The sequence below is a fragment of the Macaca nemestrina genome, chromosome 16 (genome assembly GCF_043159975.1).
Source record: "Macaca nemestrina isolate mMacNem1 chromosome 16, mMacNem.hap1, whole genome shotgun sequence".
NCBI lineage: Eukaryota > Metazoa > Chordata > Mammalia > Primates > Cercopithecidae > Macaca > Macaca nemestrina.
This window is the reverse complement of record NC_092140.1, coordinates 25,790,812-25,805,672: the sequence shown is the minus strand read 5'-3', so window position 1 is coordinate 25,805,672 and position 14,861 is coordinate 25,790,812. Positions and strand designations below refer to the sequence as shown.

The window sequence follows — 14,861 nt, the reverse complement described above, 5'->3', positions numbered from 1 at the left end:
AACCAGGAAGAAGTTGAATCCCTGAATAGACCAATAGCAGGCTCTGAAATTGAGGCAATAATTAATAGCCTACCAACCAAAAAAAGTCCAGGACCAGATGGATTCACAGCCGAATTCTACCAGAGGTACAAGGAGGAGCTGGTACCATTCCTTCTGAAACTATTCCAATCAATAGAAAAAGAGGGAATCCTCCCTAACTCATTTTATGAGGCCAACATCATCCTGATACCAAAGCCTGGAAAAGATACAACAAAAAAAGAGAATTTTAGACCAATATCCCTGATGAACATCGATGCAAAAATCCTCAATAAAATACTGGCAAACCGGATTCAGCAACACATCAAAAAGCTTATCCACCATGATCAAGTGGGCTTCATCCCTGGGATGCAAGGCTGGTTCAACATTCGCAAATCAATAAACATAATCCAGCATATAAACAGAACCAAAGACAAGAACCACATGATTAACTCAATAGATGCAGAAAAGGCTTTTGACAAAATTCAACAGCCCTTCATGCTAAAAACGCTCAATAAATTCGGTATTGACGGAACGTACTCAAAATAATAAGAGCTATTTATGACAAACCCACAGCCAATATCATACTGAATGGGCAAAAACTGGAAAAATTCCCTTTGAAAACTGGCACAAGACAGGGATGCCCTCTCTCACCACTCCTATTCAATATAGTGTTGGAAGTTCTGGCTAGGGCAATTAGGCAAGAGAAAGAAATCAAGGGTATTCAGTTAGGAAAAGAAGAAGTCAAATTGTCCCTGTTTGCAGATGACATGATTGTATATTTAGAAAATCCCATTGTCTCAGCCCAAAATCTCCTTAAGCTGATAAGCAACTTCAGCAAAGTCTCAGGATACAAAATTAATGTGCAAAAATCACAAGCATTCTTATACACCAGTAACAGACAAACAGAGAGCCAAATCAGGAATGAACTTCTATTCACAATTGCTCCAAAGAGAATAAAATACCTAGGAATCCAACTTACAAGGGATGTAAAGGACCTCTTCAAGGAAAACTACAAACCACTGCTCAGTGAAATAAAAGAGGACACAAACAAATGGAAGAACATGCCATGCTCATGGATAGGAAGAATCAATATTGTGAAAATGGCCATACTGCCCAAGGTTATTTATAGATTCAATGCCATCCCCATCAAGCTACCAATGAGTTTCTTCACAGAATTGGAAAAAACTGCTTTAAAGTTCATATGGAACCAAAAAAGAGCCCGCATTTCCAAGACAATCCTAAGTCAAAAGAACAAAGCTGGAGGCATCACGCTACCTGACTTCAAACTATACTACAAGGCTACAGTAACCAAAACAGCATGGTACTGGTACCAAAACAGAGATATAGACCAATGGAACAGAACAGAGTCCTCAGAAATAATACCACACAACTACAGCCATCTGATCTTTGACAAACCTGAGAGAAACAAGAAATGGGGAAAGGATTCCCTATTTAATAAATGGTGCTGGGAAAATTGGCTAGCCATAAGTAGAAAGCTGAAACTGGATCCTTTCCTTACTCCTTATACGAAAATTAATTCAAGATGGATTAGAGACTTAAATGTTAGACCTAATACCATAAAAATCCTAGAGGAAAACCTAGGTAGTACCATTCAAGACATAGGCATGGGCAAAGACTTCATGTCTAAAACACCAAAAGCAACAGTAGCAAAAGCCAAAATTGACAAATGGGATCTAATTAAACTAAAGAGCTTCTGCACAGCAAAAGAAACTACCATCAGAGTGAACAGGCAACCTACAGAATGGGAGAACATTTTTGCAATCTACTCATCTGACAAAGGGCTAATATCTAGAACCTACAAAGAACTCAAACAAATTTACAAGAAAAAAACAAACAACCCCATCAAAAAGTGGGCAAAGGATATGAACAGACATTTCTCAAAAGAAGATATTCATACAGCCAACAGACACATGAAAAAATGCTCATCATCACTGGCCATCAGAGAAATGCAAATCAAAACCACAATGAGATACCATCTCACACCAGTTAGAATGGCAATCATTAAAAAGTCAGGAAACAACAGGTGCTGGAGAGGATGTGGAGAAATAGGAACACTTTTACACTGTTGGTAGGATTGTAAACTAGTTCAACCATTATGGAAAACAGTATGGCAATTTCTCAAGGATCTAGAACTAGATGTACCATATGACCCAGCCATCCCATTACTGGGTATATACCCAAAGGATTATAAATCATGCTGCTCTAAAGACACATGCACACGTATGTTTATTGCAGCACTATTCACAATAGCAAAGACTTGGAATCAACCCAAATGTCCATCAGTGACAGACTGGATTAAGAAAATGTGGCACATATACACCATGGAATACTATGCAGCCATCAAAAAGGATGAGTTTGTGTCCTTTGTAGGGACATGGATGCAGCTGGAAACCATCATTCTTAGCAAACTATCACAAGAACAGAAAACCAAACACCGCATGTTCTCACTCATAGGTGGGAACTGAACAATGAGATCACTTGGACTCAGGAAGGGGAACATCACACACTGGGGCCTATCATGGGGAGGGGGGAGGGGGGAGGGATTGCTTTGGGAGTTATACCTGATGTAAATGAGGAGTTGATGGGTGCTGACGAGTTGATGACTCCAGCACACCAACATGGCACAAGTATATATATGTAACAAACCTGCACGTTATGCATATGTACCCTAGAACTCAAAGTATAATAATAATAAAAAAAAATAAAATAAAATAAAGGAAGGAGGTTTAATGGACTCACAGTTCCACATGGCTGGGGAGGCCTCACAATCATGGCAGAAGACAAAAGGAGAGCAAGGGGACACATACATGGTTGCAGGCAAGATAGCTTGTGCAGAGGAACTCCCATGTATGAAACCATAAGATCTCATGAGACTGATTCACTATCATGAGAACAGCAAGGGAAAGACCCAACCCTGTGATTCAATAGCCTCCCACTGGGTCCTTCCCAAGACATGTGGGAATTATGGGAGCTACAGTTCAAGATGAGATTTGGGCGGGGTCATGGTCAAACCATATCAGCATGTGTATAGATGAATTGCAATATTTTATAGAAAGTGATATGGACTGCATGTTTGTGTTCGCCCAAAATTCATATATTGAAAGACTAATAGCAAGTGTGATAGTATTTAAAGATGGGGCATTTGGGAGGTGATTAGGTCATGAAGATGGATCCCTCATGATGTGTGCCTTTATAAGAAGAAACGCTATAGGACAGTGCTTCCCCTCTCTTACTGCCCCTCTAAAATGTCAGGATACAAGGAGAAGACAACTCTGCAAACCAGGAAGAGCGTCCTCACCAGACACTGCCAGTTCCTTGATCTTGGACTTCCCAGACTCCAGAACTGTGAGAAATAAAAGTTATTTAAATTACCCGATCTATGATATTTGTGTCATAATAGCCCAAACAAAGATAGGAGGGATATTATTAATTATATAATCATGTGTTATAATTCTTTTACATATTACATTTGTTCTATAATACACATTGTGTGTGTGTGTGTATATATATATACACACACATATATATGGTTTTTTTTTTTTTTTTTTTTTGAGACGGAGTCTCACTCTGTCGCCCAGGCTGGAGTGCAGTGGCCGGATCTCAGCTCACTGCAAGCTCCCCCGCCTCCCGCATTCACGCCATTCTCCTGCCTCAGCCACCCGAGAAGCTGTGACTACAGGCGCCCGCCACCAGGCCCGGCTAATTTTTCTTTTTTTCTTTTTCTTTTTGTATTTTAAGTAGAGACGGGGTTTCACCATGTTTGCCAGGATGGTTTCAATCTCCTGACCTCGTGATCCGCCCGCCTCGGCCTCCCAAAGTGCTGGGATTACAGGCGTGAGCCACCGCGCCCGGTCAACATTGTATATTTCTCAATGGCAAAGAGTGTCTCATGTTTCTACTTTACCATTTGTGTCAATTATTCACAATGCTAAGTGCATTATAATAGGACAAAATAATATTATGTGGGTTACTGAATAAAAGGAATGCTTATTATCATTATAACATTTTTATTTTTCAGAATATTTAATTCTGATTTCTATTTTTAAATTGTTTAAGATATTTAAAATATTACAAACGCAAAGGCAATGTTATATATGAGTTCATGAGAGAAAGTTGAAATTGTACTAAGGAAGATGAAATTTTCAAAAGAAGAGATGGGTAGAGGTTAAGGAATCAAGTAAAGAATAAAATGCTTCTAATATCTGTCCTGTACTGATGGCAAACTGTCATCATGCTAGCTTCCCCTAAAACTAGTCCAAGAGAAAATATAGAAAAGGGAAACAAATTTTTCAGGAATAAGCCAGAAACAAACAAACAAAAACCTTTGTGAAATTATTGGGTAGATTCAGTACTGTCTTGAACTGGTGACAAGGATGAGGATAAAGGTGAAGGTGTCACTAAGATGATAGGATGAAAGGAATCATTTAACTTCACCTTATTCCTATCCTTCACTTTAGTGTTTCGTACAGAAATTTTCTGCAACAGTTCATGTTCTAATAGTGGGGAGGGATGAACCCAATACAGCATAAATGCCCATTGGGTTAAGGAATCTATGAAAAATGGTGGTTGTGAACCAGTTGATCTGCCCTTGAGCATTTGTTCCTCAATTTCTCCCATTCAAAGTTCCCATTGAAAGCTGAGGAAGCAGGTTTTTGCAATAATAATTTTTCCCAATAGTTAAATGGGAGAAAAAGTGGCAAGTAATTGCCTGGTAAGGAACCACAAATGTGAATGGTACACAATGTTTCTGTGATTTTTTTGGTTCCTTTCCCTGAGATTCTGGCTTCAGGGCTAGCCTTTAGCCCATTTCCAGAAAAGATTGCCAGATTGAGTAGCAATTACTGTCAGGGAACCTTGTACTCATGTGCCAAAAAACCAGCCATCTAAGAAACAGAAAACACTCCAAAGAAATGTTAACTATTCATCTGACACCCACTGAAGCAGAATTCTTAGAACAAATGGACAAAGACTTTATATACAAACATTTAAACAGTATAGGATGAGATAAAATAAATAATAAGGTAAAATAAATTTTAATGTAAAATAAAAACCAAATTTTAAATATTAAATATAGAAAAAATTCCACACTTAAATATATAATAATGAAATGAAAAATATTAAAACTTAAGAGAAAATGCTAAAAGCACACAGAAAGCAAAGTTTAAAGAACTTTGATTTATAAAGAATTAAGAAGGAGATTGATATCAGACTTCTCATTTTCAATATTGGAAAGGGAATAATAGTTACAAGTTTCAAAGAAAAATAACTTTGTACTTAGATTTATTTCTAACCGAATTGTTGTTCAAAGATATGGGTGTAATAAAAATATTCCCAGGACTCTATGGTACCAAAGGGTTTATCTGTCAGATGAAGATACATAGTTAAACCCCTTTTTTTTTTTTTTTTTTTTTTTTTTGTTGAGACGGATTCTCACTCTGTCGCCCAGGCCTGAGTGCAAGGGTGCGATCTCGGCTCACTGCAACATCTGCCTCCCAGGTTCAAGCTATTCTCCTGCCTCAGCCTCACTAGCAGCTAGGATTACAGGTGCCCACCACCACACCCAGTTAATTTTTTTTTTTTTTTTTTGGACTGAGTCTCCCTCAGTTGCCCAGGCTGGAGTGCAGTGGCGCGATCTTGACTCACTGCCAGCTCCGCCTCCCGGTTCACGCTGTTTTCCTGCCTCAGCCTCTTGAGTAGCTGGGATTACAGGCATGCGCCACCACGCCCGGCTATTTTTTTTTTTTTTTTTTTTTTTCGTATTTTTAGTAGAGATGGGATTTCACTGTGTTAGCCAGAATGGTCTTTATCTCCTGACTGATACCAAGTGATCCGCCTGCCTCAGCCTCCCAAAGTAGCTGGGATTACAGTTGTGAGCCACCACAACCGGCCAGTTAAACACTTTAGTAAGAGATATTCAGTAAGGAAAGAAATCAGCCCAAGAACATACTGCAATAGATACGTAAGGTAAAGTTTAATGTTGTCTAGTGAAATCTTCATAGTGAGGAAAATAAAGGAGGAGGATAAGGCGAAGAAAGATGCAGAAGAAGAGGATGAAAAAAATCATCCCAGAACTAAAATGTTAGACATATCATCATGATGATAGACCAATGATCAAAGCAGGGGAGAGATCAAAGGAGTATGTATCCATGATATGGTATATGAATTTTATTAGGGAAAGGTGCAACTCTTATTTTTTAAATTAATAAATATAAACAGGGAACAAATATAAGAACAAAAATGGACTATATAACATATATGACCCTTAAATAAAAAGAATCTTAATATTAAAATTCAGAAAAGAAGAAAAAATACTACAAAGAAAATATTTTTAAACACCTGAAATCAGTCTTAAATTTTAGCAATACTCAAATGAAAACTACCTATACTACAGTATCAAAATTCACAGGTTTTCAAATTAAGTTTTAGAAAAACAGGATTCAATTATAGTATCATTTTCAGAAGACACACTTAACAAAAAGAATGGAAATTTTGAAACAGAAGGGGGAAAAACAGATTAGGCAAATATCAATTAAAACTCAGTTGTGTTCTATTTTTGACAAAATAAAATTTAAAGCAAACATTGTAAGAAACAAAATACTATGCACTGGTAAAATGTTTATTTTTCTTTTACTCATCTTAAAATACATTCTTCTAACAACTCATTTGCAAAACATATATAAGTACAATTGAGAGAGCTGTAGAGAGAAACAGAGAAAGTCATAATGGTATTTAACAAATCTCTCTCAAAAAGAAATAAATCAAGATTTAAAAATAAGCAAAATTCTTAATGACTAAATAATGTTGATTAAAATAATGCACAGAGATGCTGTGTATAAAAATTGTATTAATTATGCATGCATGTGTACACAATGTATGAACATATGCATGTATCTACATTAGTCCATTCTCACATTGCTGTGGAGAAATACCCAAGATTGGGTGATTTATAAAGAAAAGAGGTTTATTTGCTCACAGTTCCATATAGCTGGGAAGGCCTCAGGAAACTTACAATCATGGCAGAAGGGGAAGCAAACACATCCTTCTTCACAAGGTGACAGGAGAAAGAAGTGCTGTGCAAAGGGGGAAAGCACCTCATAAAACCATCAGATCTCCTGAGAATTCACTTACTGTCCTGAGAACAGCATGGGGGTAACCTCCCCTATTATTCAATTACCTCCCACTGTGTCCCTCCCAAAAGACGTGGGGATTATGGGAACTTCAAGATTAGATTTGCGTGAGGACATGGACAAACCATATCAATATCTGTGTATTTATATAGACATACATCATAAATGATACGATTAATAAATTTGCATTCTATGTGTAGAACTCTACATCTAACAGAAAATAGAATTTTTAACTACACCCCCAAAATGCACACATATATTTGATTTAAATGGTCAGTAACATCTAAAAGCTGATAGAGACTGTATCCTTCTATGATTTAAAATCAAAGACTATATTCTCTCCCATGCAAAAAAAAAATTTTTTTTTTTAAATATTCAGTATGCTGACAGTTGCCTCATTTCCTTCTCTATCCTATTCTATTTTAAATCCAGATTTATATAACTCATTGCCTACTTGGCATATTCACTTGAGTATTTAATAGATATCTATCTGTTTAATAGATACTATCTCAAATATTTTATGCCCTAAATTTAACCTCTGGTCTTTTTCTCAAACCTATTCTACCTCCAACTTACCTTATTTGGGATGACTTCAGTTCAATTTTCTTTTGGCTGAAACTTGAGTTTTTGACCCGTGTCTTTCTCTATACTTTGCACCCTATTTGCAAGTCCTTTTAGGTGGCATTCTACAGGAAACATATTCAGATACTGCGATTATCTTCAGGAGATTTTGAGAGAAATGTTCCTGGGAGCAAATTTATGGAGGGAAATCTCGGGAAGCAGAATTGGGCAAGGGAGGAGATGAACTGGAATGTATTTGCAATGTTGGCCTCAGTCAATTTCACAGAGCTTTGGAGCTGGAATTGCTCTTCAGAGATCCCCTCCCCACACAGTACCATCCATCAGTGAGTAGGTATGCCTTGCTCCTAAGAAAGGCAAATTATCTGGGACTGAGCAGTAGCTGTCAGCTAAAGTCAGTTCCTGGAGAGGGTATTCAGATGAGTCATCAGCAGCCAATAAACTCTGTGAATGAGCAGAATCTCAGCACTGCCAACAGCATACACTGCACTTTGTTTACCTCTATAACCTAACCTGTCTCACTGTGTCTATTTTTGCCCCCGTTATGTCTATTTTTACATAACAGCCAGAATAGTTTTGAACCAAAGACAAAATCATTTTACTGTTACACTTAATCTTTTTCAGTTATTTTTGTCTCCTACTAAAAGACAAATCTTTCCAACTAGGGTAAAATAAAATGTAAAAAAAAAAAAAAATCTATGGCATTGCTTATATTAAACAGTATTTCTACCATGAAAGACAGAGGAAATTTGATCCAATGCAGAGGAATTAGTCTCTGTGGGTCAGAGCCTTCAGATTAACTGTGAACATAACTTACAATCAGTTCAATGCATTGAAGATTTACTCTTATAGTGGCATATATAAGGAAGACCATCTCCTTAACCAAAGGCAAGTCAAACTTTTTTATTTTAACTTTTTTTAGAGACAGCGACTCACTGTGTCGCACAGGCTAAGAGTAGAACTTCAAATGGCAAAAGCCACAGTGAAAGAAGGAAAGAGGAAGAGGAAAAGTAATAGATGACTTGAAACTAATCCTTTCCTTGCCATTTCAGGATTGGTTTGTTTTGGAGCTCTGTGCTACTCCAGTGTAGTTTGGGATTTCTAGGAACCATGATTACCCATCAAGTCCATTATTTTGAGTCTCCATGGTGGAGTTGTATCACAGAGAGCAAAAGTCAGAAGTTTACTGTCAGGCTAATGTTACTCAATTTTCTGTGAAGCAGTTGTTCTTATTCTTTCATCTGTGTCTCAAACTGAATTCTATTTTGCAATCTCTCACAAATTTCAGGCTTAGGAATATGCAGTGGAAAATGTATTATGCACATGCATGTCAAGAATCAGTAAAAATTTATTTTAGCAGTGGTTGGATATGTCCTACATGATCTGAGATGACCTTCTCTTTCTGACCTTCTTTCCTCATCACTAATTCTGCTACAGCCACACTAGACAGCTTGCCAGTCTTACATCACATCAGGCATTGAAATTTTTCACTGACTTTTCCTTCTTTGAGACACTCTTTGCCCTGGTATTACCTAACACCTCTCCTCTTTCAAACATTTGCTCAAATCTCACCTCTGCAAAAGGCTTAGCTTTATGTCCCTATTTATTAAAATACTCTGTGTTCATAATCTCCCTTTGTTTTTCTCTTCTTTATTTCCCCTGTAATGGCACATATCAGCTCAAATCATCATCACCTCTGACCTTACCTCTAATTTTGGATGAAAACATTGATTCTGAAGACACTTTGAAGATATGACATTATATTCCAGATGTGATCATATGATATGTAACCTATAGTTTGTTTGCTTTACACTATTCTGCATTTAAAAGAGAAGGCCAGGACCCACCATCCACTGGTGGCATGATTTTGGAAAATTCACTTAATCTGTTGGGATTTATACGGCTATGACTACTGGCCGTCTTTATCACCTATCTTAAGTCAAGTTCTGCAGCAGCAGAACATGAGACCAGGATTTGTGTGCAAGTGGTTTACTATAGAAATGTTTTCAGATAAACTGGTAAAGACTAGGATAGCCCAGGCAAGGGTGCAAGTTCTGGCCAAGTCCAGCTTCGACCTGACCATGGAGTGAAGCTCTGGGATATAAATTATATCTTAGCATTTGACCACACAGGAGGCAAGATAACTGAGTTTCAAACAGAACACTTGAAACTGGGTAATTTATAAAGAAAGAGATTGCATTTCTTATAGTTTTGGGGACTAAGTCCAAGGTCCAGAGACTCCATGTTTGAGAAGACCATAATCCAGGAGTCGCATCTGGGGAGGGTCTTGTTGCTGGTGAGGCTCTCAGCAGAGCCCTAAGTCAGTGCAGATCATTGCGTGGCAAGGGAGTTGAGCTTGCTAACATGCTAGCTCAGGTCTTTCTTTCTCTGCTTATAAAGCCACCAGTTCTCCTTCCATGATTACCCATTAATCCATGGATTAATCCATTCAGGAGGCAAAGCTCTAATATAGCAATCACTTCTTAAAGGCTCCACCTCTCATTACAGTCACACTGGAAATTAAGCTTCTTTTGTTTCTTTTTCTATTTTTTCTTTTTTTTTTTTTTTGAGACAAGTTCTCACTTTGTCGCCCAGGCTGAAGTGCAGTGGTACCATTAAGTTCACTGCAGCCTCTGCTTCCAGGGCTCAGGTCATCCTTCTGCTTCAGTCTCCCAGGTAGCTGGGACCACAGGTGTGCACCACTACACTCAGCGAAGCATTTGTATTTTTTGTCGAGATGGAGTTTCGCCATGTTGTCCAGGCTGTTCTCAAACTCATGGGTTCAAGCGATCCACCCACTCTGGCCTCCCAAAGTTCTGGGATTACAGGCATGTGTTACCCCGCCTGGCCTGGAAGTAAGTGTAAAGATGAGATTTGGAGGGGACACGGCATGCTTGTAGTTATTTTTCCTTATAAATCATATTGTAATTATCTTCTCTGCTAAATTATCATAAGAACTCCATTTTTAATAAAGTCTGGCATTTGGAAAAATCCTAGAATATTCTTTGTAAATTAAAATATATGCTGTTAGGAAGATTATTTAATGTAATGTATCATGAATGCTAATAAAACGTAGAGACACTACAAGTAAGCCAAAGAAACTTTTATTTATTTACTTAAGTAGTCTATGAAAGTGTGCAATTTATTCAATGAATTGTGGCTAATGGGTGATGCTGTAGAGTCTCAAATTACCAACTCTAAGCTTCATTTCTTTCTGTTTCCACTACCTGCTGAATGGAAGGAATAGAAAAGAACATTGCAGTGGAGATGGGTAAAGCAAAATGTGGAAAAATAATCAAAACAGATGAGTAACTAAGAAAAAAAAAATTAGGAAAATAGATGCTTTCTAGTTACCGATGCTTCTGTTTTTACCAATTGCCACCAAAACCGATATAGAAATATCAATAGATGATTGCTTTTGTGTATTATAGAGGACTGGTTTCAAAATTACTTAACTGATTGATTGATGCCTAATTTGCCTGCTCATTAAGCATCACAAGGTGTACTGTACCAGGAACTAGGCACATAATTTTGAACATCTTTTAAATCTAATGGCATTTTCCTTTGTAATTTTGTGTATTGCAGCTGAAAGACTAATAAAAAAATGGACCAAAATCTAGATTTGGTTTTGAAATATAGCATAATAATAAAATAAAGTCAGGTAAGGGTTAATGGTTTTGAAACAAGCAGCCACCTGCAAAAACTGCCCACACAAAGAAATGATAAATATTCCAGGAGATGGACAGGCTAACTACCCTGATTTAATCATTAGGCTTTGTATCCCATAAATATGTACAATTATCATGTACAACTAAAAATAAAAGGAATCACTGTGTCAACTAAAAATAATCATGTGTCAACTAAAAATAAAAGGAAAAAAAGTTGATTAATGAAAAAAAAGGGAAAGAATACAAAGCAAAGAGGACTAAAACACTACTTTCAAACCCTCATTCAAGACAAGGAAGCAGAAATGACCATGTTTGAAAGCTGCTAAACTTGAACCTCTGTGACAGAAGATTTGATTCAATGAACCAGAGTTGTTAGGAATCAATTATCTATAAACTGAAGTAATAATATTCCTCGAGCAAATACTTGCCTTATATAAACCCTTCATAATGACAGCAAATCAAGAAAACTATACAATGACTGAGATTCATTTATTGTAGAAGCAAATACAGATAAGAGCTATAGCAAACCTTTCTGAAAGCTTTGTCTAACCCTTCAAAGCTGAATGTTTTCAGCTGAAAGGGCTCTTCAGTTTTCTTAGAATGTTTACTATTCATCAGAGTGTTTCTACAAAATTTGACCAAAGAGTTAGCTAAAAATTATACTAGTAATGACTACTGTACTGGAAAAATGTGAAATATAAACAGCTCCAAATTGTTTGCAATTGAATGAAAGGTAAGGTACATTGTTGTCTTTTGTTTGTTTTTCTTGCTTTTTTTTTTGGCTAATCTTAATTCTTTTTTTCACAGTTGGCTAGGTGTTGAAATATTCTGAGGAAAGAGAAATGACAATGTAGACATTTAAAATCTTATATTAGCTTAATAGTACAGTTAATGTGTCATGATTATCATGTACATATAGTTTTACAAATGTGTCTATCCAGATTAAGGAGGTTCAATGTTAGTGCTAGTCTACTAAGAATACCTATTTTAAAATCATAAGCAAATTGAATTTTTGAACTACTTTTTCTAGATCTGTTGAATTGAGCATAATTTTCCTTTTTTTGTATTTAAAACAATACAACTTTTATTTTTGCTTAAAATGTGCAGCTTCTACCAATTGTCAAAATATAATCTCAGTTAAGAATTACTCACCTCATTTTTTTTAATCTCAGACTTAAAATGTGTGAGAAGAAGATATAGTAAGCTATACATGATTTTCTTTTAATAGCACCTTGAAAAAGTACACTGCACCAGCAAGGGCATTAAGAGGGGGAGAAATGCCTTCAGACCCAATGATTATAGGGTGTATGTATGTGAGAGCATAAGGAATCGTGGTGACAACATTGTCATGGGTTAATGTTAATGCTTTATGAGAAGAAACTTGGTTCAAATAATTTCCTTAGAGGACAGTTCAGGACCTTCAACAGCTTCCTGGTCTTTTTGCTTTGAGACCTTCATTTTCTTATTCTTAGCTTCTTCAGTCTGAAATTTAATCTTGTTTAGTTCAGGACCATGTTGGGGCTTATTCAGGTTTTTGTGCTGGTGAAAGACAAGGAAGAGGTTAGTTGATTGACTAGGGTTTAGGTGCTCACAGGAGCTGTATGAAGCTCTCACAGGGCACACTGAATCAAAACTGAGCTGTGCCGTGACCACCCAACCAATATTTGCAGCCAAAAAGATGTGCTCACTCTCTGACCAACACTCACCTAGGTGGGACAGTTTCTCTTCAGCAGGTGACAGGGGGTCGTCAGACAGCAACTCGTCTGATAGAGGCTCATCTGCTTCAGAATGCTTCTCATCTTCTTCCATCAAAGAGGCGAGGTCTTGAGAAGAGGTGAGGAAGGGGTGCTGCTCGCTTGGCTGATGAGAAGTTAGTGGCTCAGTTAGACCAGTGGGAGGCTCAGAAGAAACCAAGGGCTCTGTCACAGGAGGAGACAGAGTGGGGAGAGAAGCCACTTCACCAGGCTGTGCAATTCTAGAGCATTCCGCCGCAGCTGCATTGGCATCACTGAGCCTTCCAGAAGGCATCGTGCAGTGAGCAGTGGGGAATGCTACTTTTTTCTGAAAACCTGTAGGGGACTGTTGCATCCTTCTTCAATAGAGCTGAATGGCTGACGCAGTCTTCGGGGACCAGCAGAAGCCTGGAGATGCAGTGGCCTTTTTCACTGGGTGATGAATGGATGGCATCAGAGAAAAGGTTTTAGTGTTGTGGCCTCGCAAATCTTTTAGGATAAAATAGGCTTCAACTTTACTTTTTATTTTAGGTTGCACAGTGTCTGTTTTAATTGAGAAAACTGGCAGCAGTGAAGCCTTACTGATGTTTATTGTTGCAGAGTTATTCTTCCACTTGATTTGGGGAATGATTTTTGGCTCCACTGCCCTTATCTTATGTGCGAGAACCTCCATCATCATCACAACCCTCTTCTTCCCTTCTTCCCAGAACTTGGGAACAGGCTGAGTGAAACATATTCTTTTTTTCTTTTTATTTTTTGCATCAAGGTGCCAGGACCTCGATGGCCCCAGATTTGATTTTGGCTTCCATTCCCTCCCTTAAGCCAAACTCATCTGAAAGTTTATACAGAAGTAGCACATGGAGCTGTTTATCTTGAGGAATAACACCCAAAGAGCAGTTATCTTCTTGAATGAAAGTACAAACCACAGTGCTTCCATTATTCATGTTGTGAATGTCTCTGTGGGGCTGGGCAGAGAAGTCCAGGCAATCAATGATGCCAGAGAAGGAACAACTATCCTTGCTGCCAAGCTAACATTCTTGTGCAACATTTTCATGTTCCACCTGATTTTGGTAAGCTAATGGAGCATCTTGCTTATAAATTGGAGCTAATTGTGTAGCCAAACTCTGTAAGTTATCTTCAAGTTTTTTTCCATGGCCTCGTGTTCCACACAAATTTGTTCTAGTTTTATGCATTGTCTTTCTGGATTATGTCCTTTAGTAATTCTTTCATAGTAGGTATCTGAGAGAGCTTGAACCAATTCTAAATTTTCTGGAGCTTGGACCTCTCCCAAACTTACCCCCATTAAAGTACATGCTCCATGAACAGCCAAAGGAGAATGAAGCATGAAGCTCCACACATCTCTGGATCAATTCCTTGACATGTACAGGTACAATTTTAACGGAGGGTGCATCTTCGGTTGGTAGGATGAATATTGTATGACCTTAGATTCTTGGTGGGCTCTGTGTACAGCTAGTCAGCCACGGGGAAACGAATGCCATCTCACACCATGATGAGCATCACTATCACAGCAGTTGGACCGTGGTGGTCTATACACTGCTAGACCAGAGGGCCTTTTCTGTATCATTGCTTCTTCTTAAAACCCACTTAATGATTGGACACCTATTACAGATTTTCCCTTCATTACCAGTATACACTACTGTTTCTATCCTTATTATGTTTCCTTTTTGACCATACCTATTCATCATGATTTCCCT

The 14,861-nt window shown here is 37.8% G+C and overlaps 1 pseudogene; it reads right to left on the bottom strand.

Moving 5' to 3' along the window:
- Positions 1-12,696: 12,696 nt before the first annotated feature.
- On the bottom strand, positions 12,697-14,852 carry LOC112422942 (methylcytosine dioxygenase TET1 pseudogene; annotated as a pseudogene).
- Positions 14,853-14,861: the final 9 nt, after the last annotated feature.